The sequence below is a fragment of the Acomys minous genome (genome assembly GCF_964271855.1).
Source record: "Acomys minous genome assembly, chromosome: 17".
In the NCBI taxonomy this organism is placed as follows: Eukaryota; Metazoa; Chordata; class Mammalia; order Rodentia; family Muridae; genus Acomys; species Acomys minous.
The window spans coordinates 50001619-50011293 of record NC_140500.1 but is presented as its reverse complement, the minus strand read 5'-3'; the positions used below and the strand labels follow the sequence as shown (position 1 = coordinate 50011293).

Genomic DNA, 9675 nt, shown 5'->3' with positions numbered 1-9675 from the left:
TAAATATTTTTCTGAAATTTTATGTGTATGTAGGATTACCTGCATGCACACATGTGAAGCATTTACAGTCCAGAAGAGGATGATGGCTCCTTCAGAAGTGCAGTTAAGACTGCTATGAACTTCCATGTGGGTGCTGGGAACCAAACCACACCCTTTATAAGAACAGCACGTATTCTTAAGCATCTGTCCAGCACCCTGACACGACATTTTAAGCAACTCAGTGTATTGATATAAAGGTACCCACACAGCACAGAGGAATGTTCAGGACAAAAGGCTGAAGAAAGAAAGTGAAACGTGGGCTGCATAGACTCTGTGATCTCAACTTCAATAGTAACAGAGACCTTCAGAAAATGTTTCATAAATAAATCTATGAAAACACTATCGCTGGGCGGTGGTGGCACATGACTTTAATCCCAGCACTTGGGAGGCAGAGGCAGGTGGATCACTGTGAGTTCGAGGCCAGCCTGGTCTACAAAGCAAATCTAGGATAGTCAAGGCTACACAGAGTAACCCTGTCTCAAAAAACAAAAAACAACAGCAAAAAAGAAAAAGAAAAAAAAATCCTATCAAGATGTGAGTGGTAAATTCTCCAAATGTAGCAGGTTTCTAGGTGATTTTTCCTTTTATTTGTTGTCTTTAAAAAATATAGAATTTTCTATTTGGATAATATTTAAGTTTATTTATTTATGATTGTGCTTGTGTATGCACATGCAAATACATGTGCCAGACACACATGTATAGAGGTCAGAGGACAACTTCATAGAGTCATTTTTCCCCTTCTGCATCTGCATGGGTTTCAGTTTGCATCAAACTCAAATTGTCAGGCAGCAGGTGCCTCTACCTGCTATCACAGTCTGTTCACATGCATGGCCTCAATTATGCCACTATAATTGTATTATTATTATTGTTATTATTATTATTGTTATTATTATTATTATTATTATTATTATTATTATTATTATTTTAGCATTAATGACATTCACAATGTTCTACAGTCATCATGGGTACCCACTTCAATAGCTCTGAGATAAATTCTGCAACTATAAGTTCCCTACCCAACCCCTTCTAGACCCTGAAGACCTTCAATCTACTGTATCTCTCTGCATCTGCCCAGTCCATATATTTTATAATCATGGGCTCATACAGTATGGGTTTATTTCACTTTTATGATATTTCCAACACCAATATTTCTTGAAAACTACTTTTACATATTTAGTTTGTGTTTTTTTTTCCTTACAGTGGAAGTATTTTATACAGGAAACCGGAATGCCTTGTGCAGTATAAGAATAATAGAAATAAACAAATGGGAAAATGCACACAAAGGGCAGTGGCCTGGTTGCCAGTACTGCTACTCTGAAATGGTCCCCAGAGAGCACAAGACATATTCCAGCACATCCAGCCTAGTGAGTCCCACAAGATGGCTTCCCCAGACAGGAACATGAGGCGTATGACTTACAACTGGAAGCTTTAGATTTGTAGAGCAAATTGTGCACGATTTGGCAGGTTACAAATGAACACAGGAAGACAGCATCTGTCACGCCCCTTAAGAAACCAGGCAGAACCAAATGTAATTCCTTACCTGAAAAACATAAACACATAACACAGATTAGCATTCAAATGGCATAGTTTCTTAGTAGTTCAAGACACATGTTTAGTCAATTATTTCCTCTTCTCAAGGCAGGCTGGCAGTGTCAGCTGGATATTGAATTCTTATTTCAAAGAACATTCTTCCCTGTTTCAAGGCTGTTGGATATAAATATTGCTACCAAGAATTTGGATTTCATTTCAGCCCAACCTGCTCAGCTCAGGTGACTTTGACCATTCCATGCCACATCCCACCTCCACGCCCTGCCCAGGAACTCATCAGGGAATCCCAAGAGACCCCACTCCACCCCCCCCCCAAAAGAACATGAGAAGCCATGGTAACTGCACTTGGTTGCTACCCAGAACTAGAAGGTGGATGTACACAGATGGGCACATGCGGGAAACACCATCTCTTGGTCAAGAAGGCTCTGGAGGAGCAAGAAGGGACGCAAGGAAGGATGCTCTGGCTTGGCTAGGGTACAGGTTATAAACCTAAGCCAGAAGTCGGAAGGATCCAGAACATACTGCATGATGCTGGAAAAAAATGACAGCTAGAAAGTCACAAGGCAACATGCTGCATGGGATTCTGGTTAGTGTGACGATGCAGGCAGTGCCAGGGTGTTGCACAGGAGACTTTTAAAATGAAAGGTAACTACCTAGGCTTTATAAACCAGAGACAGGGATTCTCAACCTCAGCCACACAAGCAGCACCTTGGAAGGCAGAACTATGACCCTAACAAAAACCAATGACAAGATGAGCTACAGACTAAGTTCCTGAAATTTGGAAAGACCCAAGATGAAGTTCCTACAACGCTGTGACCAAACACACGCATCTAGACAAGTGGGCCACATAATCACTGCCTATGAGAATGAGTTCAAAGCTTGCTGCCACAAAGATAAGCAATCTGAAGATATGACAAATCTCCACATTTGAGCTACATTAGAAGCCCAGTTTTCAGGAACACTGATTCTTCACATGTGGGAAAGTTGAAAGCTACTTATTAACATCAAAGTGGTTCTGAAAGAAGGGATGGAGGAGGGGGAGAAAAGAAAAGCAATGAAATAAAGTATCTACCTGGATGTAGTATCATTAGTCATTGAAATAAGTTAAAAAGAATGTTAGGAACTGGGTGTGGTGGCTCCTGCCTGTACTTATCAGCACTCCAGAGGAAGAGGCGGAAGGATGCAGGACATGACATGGATGCCAGCCTGGAGCTAGAGAGTGAGTAGCAGCATCTGAACTTATGTAGCAGGACCCCGACGACTCCCTCACACACTTGCAAATCTCTTAGGATCCCTTTGTGGAAGGCAGAGCATGCAAGTGACTTAAACTCTCCAGCCAGGAGGGGTGGCAACATGCTTTGACCCCAGGACTTAGGAGGCACAGGCAGGTAGGTGGATGTCTGTGAAATTTGAGGATTGCCTGGTCTACACTACAAGTTCTTGGGACAACCAGGGTTACACGTAGAGACTCTTATCTAAAAACAAACATCAAAAAAAAAAAAGCTAATAAACAAAATAAGTTTTTTTAAAAAGACTTTCTAAGCCTTTGGCCTCTGTTTCCTTAAGAAGGTAAATTACGAATTTTCATAAACTTATTATTATAAAGACTGGTCCAAATAATTTTTTTTTACTATGTAATGTGGTCTGATATACATAAGCAGTAATTACTAGGGGAAAACACATGATTAAAATGGTAATGCCACTCAATCAATCCGGAGAAATGGATGTCAGTCACACACATTTCTGCTTTTATTTGTCCAGCCTCTAGCTTAGTCAGAGGTTCTAATCTAAATGTCCTCCTGCTGGTGGCTTCTCCTGAAGGAAGAGCTAGTCCTGCCCCCTGCTGGGCAATGCAGCATTAACAGAGAAAGAACTGAGAAGAGCTAAAGATATCAGAGGCAGGCAGTGATGGCTCCATTGTGTGACAGTGGAGTTTCAAAGAGGACCCAGGGTCTCCCTCTCAGGCTGAGTATGATATTCGCTGACCCTCAGAGAAAAGGGCAGTGTTCTACAAGGCTGTGGAAAGCTACACTCTGAAAACACTCCCCACGGCCAGACCCCACAGTCTCAGAAGGGGACAAGGTGATCATTGTGTCATTTCACAGTCGCTTTGGAAACAAGAGGACAAAGTGTTCCCAATTCCATTCAAGACTGATGGTCTTTGCAAGTATCACTGAGTCAAGTGAGGACATAAGTGTTTATAGGTACATATGCCTGGTATTTTTTCTCTATAATCAGAATTCTTAACATTTCTAAGCTCAAGTTTACAGAACAATGCTATAGTACAGAATAAAGAGAATGCATCATGGGTTGCAGCGCTGGCTCGGTGGATAAGTGCACACTCACTACTCTTCCAGCAGACCCAAGGTTGGTTCCTAACAACCACATTCAGTAGCTCACAACCCACTGCAACTCCAGATCTGGTGTACCCAACAGCCTCTTCTGGCTTCCCAGGAAACCCACATGTATAGCACATGATTAAAAACAATGTAATTCTCTTTTTAAAAAACAAGAGGAGGAGGAGGAGGAAGAGGAAACACATCTTCAGAGTTAGAGACTCTATCTCTAATCCAATAAAAAATTTCAATTTCCTGGGATTAAAGAGATGGCTCAGCAGTTATGAGCACTTGCTGCTCTGTGGAGCTCATGAAATTCTATACTCACTCACTTAAGCCCTCAAATTTTAATCTACAATATCATTTTTCAACAGCAAGAAAGTTACTCCACCAGCTCCCAGAGCAGCCTTTTCCTGGATGCAGTTCATGATGCATTTTTTTTTTTTTTGTGGATGTTCTTGAATCTGCCTCTCATCTGCACTGCCTTGAAAAAAAAAATAATAACCTTAAGAAAAAAATGGCACTAGGAATACTGGGCTTTCCACTTAAAAGGAGTATGCTAAGTTTGAGGTGAATGTGAAAACCGCAGCTTTGACAAGGTCCCACTGGGACCTTTCACAGACTGTGCTCTCATATTTCAAACCAAATCTGCCATGTACAGATAAAAGAATGGCAAGGAGTTGTTTAATCAACTTAGACATCAGTTACCATGGATTCTAACTCTACCTGCAGCATATATTAGTTAGCTAGCCATTGTTTTCCAGTTTATAGAAAAACGTCTTCCACATAAAGATAGTGGCCAAAGAGCCCAGCCAACTAAACAACAATTACAATGCGAAAACTGGGCTGAATTACTTAATGAATGCTTACAACAGTTCTTCCAAAAGTGGGTGCAGCTAACACCTTCTGATGAAGAGAAAACTGCAGAAAGGCTGGGGAACTTCACTGGGTTCCAAGTCTTATCCTACCACTGTAATTAAAATCAGCATATTCAATCAAGCACAGGGATGTCTATTTGAAACTAATGAAAGATATTTTATAGCGGTACACGAGGCAGGGAAAGTATAGGGCAGAAAATCAGAATTCACTTCTAGACAGCAGTCTGTGATGGAATTCAGCAGCAGCAATTTACATATAGACATACGAAATGAGTATGTCTTCTAAGAAAATGTAATGATACCCAGAGATACAACTTTATATGTATTTATGGTCTTCAGGAAGCATAGGAAATGCCTTAATGTCTTCTCTTGTGAACAAGAAAATCAACTTACCTACAACTGAATAAACCTAGAAAAGTTAAAACAACAGCTACCCCACAAAGTTGTTATAATTATTAAGATAAAAATCGCATTAACCCGGTGACAATTTATTCTACAGAGTACCAATCTGAGAAAACAGCCACCCTTGAGGCAGCCTCATGCCTTATTATGCTATAATGCAAACACTGAATAATTTGAACCTGGATAATTCAAAATCTGCCATTTCTGATCACTTCCATCTCAAATTCCCTTTTTATATACCAGTCCCAGTTTCCACACAAGCTCTCCCTTTAGGTCTCTAAAACCATCTCAATTTTTCAGCAGTTGATTCTAAAAATATTCTAAAATATGGAAAGAACTACACAATACTCAACATGTTAAAGTAGCTCACATGAAGTTCACAAACACCTTCCCTTCTTTTCTCCCGACCTACTGTCCTTCCTGAACACCCCGAAACCCTAGTTAAGGAGATGAAGGAAAATCTCATGCAATCTGCTAGTGCTAGACTCTTTGAGGGGAAAAAAAGACTTAGAAGCAGGGTGGTGGTGAGTCATGCCTTTAATACCAGTACTCAGGAGGCAGAGGCAGATCTGTGAGCTCCGGGCTAGCCTAGTTTACCAAGAGTGTGTAGGACAGCCAGAGCTACACAGAGAAACCCTGTGTCCAGAAACCAAAAGAGAGAGAGAAAGAAAGGAAAAGAAAGAAAGGAAGGAAAGAAGGAAGAGAGAGAGAGAGAGAGAGATAGACAGACAGACAAACAGACTGACTGACTGACTGACTGACTCAACTTGACAGAAGGCAGCTAGCTTCCCACTAAGGAAAGGAGCTATATGGGGAGAAAGGTCCACGCTCTTCACAGCATCTCCCAGGAAATCAAATGCTTCATTTGAGTGAGGACCAAGTTCTCAAGAGAAGAAAGCTAGAGGGAAGAGAAGTTGGGGATCTGAGGATGAGTTGTCACAGTGTGGACGACGGAGCACTTTAAACACCTCATAAACGCATGGCCACAATGCTTCTTTAAAGGCACCAGCATCCTATCACTGAACTCTACTCCACTGTCAGCAGAGGACAAGGTGACAAGCCTTTAGTCAGTATCCCTGTATGACTGGAGACATGCTCTTTGTCAACTGCAGAGGTTCCCCACTGGATTACAGATCCACGTTCTCCCTGTAGACTACTTCTGTAAAATGTGTCTGCTTCCTAGAGACAAGTCTTGAGGTCATCAGTAAAGACTCGTATCTCAACAGAGAACAGAGCCAGTGTGAGAGCTCCAGAAGACAATGTGTGAACTCCACTCTCAAATAAGACAAAATGCCCATACACAACAACACATCATCACAGGAGTACGGGATGGAACTCTATGGCCTTTCCTCAAGGGAGAATAAGACCTTTCAGTAATAATACTATGGTGACCCTGCACTCAAAATTCAAATTTAAAGTATTTCAGCTCATAACAAAAGAATCTCAAAAAAAAACCATTAAATTATTCTTTTTTAGAAAACAATGTGCTATAAATTAAATTTCAATAAATAAAACCACCCCTCCTAGTGGTTTAAGCCATCTTTTCAGAAGTATTTCACACTATGCAGGGCTACTCAATGTTGCTTCGGCCCTTAGATTTCTTGGTCAACTTTCTAGAAGAAGGAAGTTCTAGATTTAAATTAAATCTGAGGAACTTAAGAAAGGGTAGGGAAGAATGGTTCATTTGTGCTTTTTCAGGTTTTTAGGTGGAAACATGCAACTTTTTAAAAACCTTGTTTCTTGCATAGGTGTGTGTGGAAGCCAACGGTTGAAACAGAGGTCTTCCACAGTCACTCTCCACTGTGATGCCTGAAGCAAGGTTTCTCACTTAGCCAAGACTTCACTGATTTGGCTGAGCTAGCTGGCCTGCTTCTCCTGGGAATTCCCTGCTCCCAGCTACTGAATGCTGGGATTACAGGAGGGCCGTCATTTTTTTTTTTTATACGAGTTCTAGGAATCCAAACTTTAGACCTCAGGCTCGTGTGCCAAGAGCTTCATCCACTGGACACCTCCTCCCCATGTTCTGACGTGGCAAGCAAGACATCAGAAACTTTGACAAAACTTACATTTTATCAATTTGAAAAAATAAAGACATAAATGCTAGTCTAGAAAGACACTTGATTGTTTCCTTTTTCCCTAGAAACTTCTCTGAGGAAGAACCAACCTGAAAGGTCCATTTCTAAGATGTCTCATCACCTCAGAGTCACAGGAGTCCTAAAACACCTGAAACCCTAGAGTTTTAATTATATAGGTAAAAATCCCAACCCACAAAGACTCTTAATGACTTCAAACTCAGATTTGTCTAGGGAGATAAATCTCCTAGTCCTGGCTGAGTCTTTTCAGACATACAGAAAAGATGAGCTAAAGTGAAATTGCACAACACACCACGTCCCATAGAAAGAAAGCAGTGAGGAAGCAAGAAGAAGCAACAAAGTTCATCAACGAAACTAGGAGAGATGACTCAGCGGCTAAAAGCACTTGGCATGCAAGCATGAGGACTAGACTTGAATACCAAGAGCCCACAGAAAGCCAGCTGTGGTAGCACATTTGTAAATCCAATATTCCTAAGGTGAGGCGCGAGGAAGACAGAGAAGCATCTCTGAAAGTCAGCAGCCTGCTAGGCTGGAATACGCAGCAGCAAAGCAACAAAAACCCTCTCAAATAAGGTGAAAGCTGAGGACCAATAACAGATGTTGTAGCCTGGCGTGGTGGTGCACGCCTTTAATCCCAGCACTCGGAAGGCAGATCGATGTGAGTTCAAGGCTAGCCTGGTATACAAAGCGAGTTCAGGACAGCCAAGGCTACACAGGGAAACCCTGTCTTGAAAAGCAAATAAAATAAAATAAAATAAAATAAAATAAAATAAAATAAAATAAAATAAAATGAGGTTGCCTAGGACCTCTACACCCACACTTGTGCACCTTCACACACACACACACACACACACACACACACACACACACACACACACATACACACTGTTTAGGACACAAATACAAGTGCACAGATATTGAAAACAAAAAACCAAACAAGAACATAAAACAGGAGGGAGTGGAAATGTCACTCATTCATTCCTTCCAAGAACTTAGAATTAGCTGGATCTGGGTGTTACCTCTACTATGCATGGTTTCTGCTAAGAGAGGATGCAAACTTTCTAGCCCTGGTTTCACTTTGAAACACAGGACTGGCAACAGAAGCACTCCCCGTGAATTCTGTTGGCAGCTAAAGGGCACATACTAAACTCTTCACTATTTCTTGGGGGAGGAAAAAGGAGACAGGATCTCACTAGGTAACACAGATTGGCCTTGAATTCACTCTGATGTGCAGGGTGGCCTGGAACTCAAAATCCTCCTGCTTCAACCATCAAAGTAGCTGTGACTTTAGAAACAACCACTGACCCACCTTTAAGTCAAGCTCTTAACACAAGGCTGGCACCACACACATACAGAAAAGACAAGCCATCGTCATTGCTGTGGCACCTCTATACCGCCTCCAAAATACCCTGCTGTGTCTGGGCTCTAAAAACTTCACAATATATGTCCACAGATGAGAAATTATTTATAATGTGCCACGTACTGTTCCTTGATGGAATTATTATTGGTATATATTCCATAAAATAAAGAAATTGGGAAGCAGCAAAGTAAAGAAACACAAGTAAAGGTCACGTAAGTAGGAACTAGTGGATCCGAAGTCTCCAGTGCCAACAACACTGCCCTACAGTGGAGAATAGGTGACAGAGACCAACTAAAAATAGGCATTGTCAGCTTAACGTCACAACACAGGAGTTCCATCAGCTCTGGAGGAAGGGTCAATGGTATGTCACACATGAGCTCTTTGTACAGAGGGTTATAGTGTAAGTGCCATGAGCTCATTTACCATTTTAAACAGAGTGTATGCAGACAGATGAGCCCAAACTAGCTGGGAGCCTAGTCACTGAAACGGACAGGAATTTGGGGTGAAACAATGGTGCCCTTCCATCCACAGCACGAGTACAGCCTAAAGTTCTGTGTGCCTTGAAATTCTCAACCCTCCTTGATTGTCTGGAGGCCCATCCAATCCCCATTATCCCTGGAGTGTTTTTCTTTGGACATCACAACTTCCCAGTCATGTAACCTCACCCCCTGAGGAAGAATCGGACATCAGATTGAGAGCACTTCCTGTGCACCAGGAGAAGGGAAGTGGAGTCAAATAAGGAGCAATGCTAGATGCTGGCACAAGGAGGCACTCCTGTTTCCAATAGGCCTTGTTGATCTAGGACTTTGCATACTCTACAGGAAAATGCCACATTCCAGCGCCGTTAAGCTATTTCCTGTAGTAATTACAGGAGGTTTCATTTCCAACCTCTCAAAATGCTTTTATGGCTGCCTCTCCTAGTGGCAAAGGCAGGGAGGTTAAGAGGAGCAAGCCATTTTATTTCCAAGGAGACACAATTTGAATGCACAATGTGGCAGGAGGCTTGATTCTGCAGGAGC

At 41.8% G+C, this 9675-nt stretch overlaps 1 protein-coding gene and 1 long non-coding RNA gene across 25 annotated transcripts in view; both read right to left on the bottom strand.

The window, feature by feature from the left end:
- The window catches only part of MAGI1 (membrane associated guanylate kinase, WW and PDZ domain containing 1), a 620267-nt gene that overhangs the window by 367145 nt on the left and 243447 nt on the right, over window positions 1-9675 (bottom strand). The window lies entirely within an intron of this gene.
- LOC311588054 overlaps window positions 1-9675 on the bottom strand; it is a 253196-nt gene that overhangs the window by 3795 nt on the left and 239726 nt on the right. For both annotated transcript variants that reach the window (XR_014776066.1, XR_014776067.1), the window contains exons 2-3: window positions 1457-1579; window positions 40-133 (exon numbers count right to left, since the gene is read on the bottom strand). This is a non-coding gene — a long non-coding RNA (uncharacterized lncRNA). The remainder of the gene's footprint in view (window positions 1-39; window positions 134-1456; window positions 1580-9675) is intronic.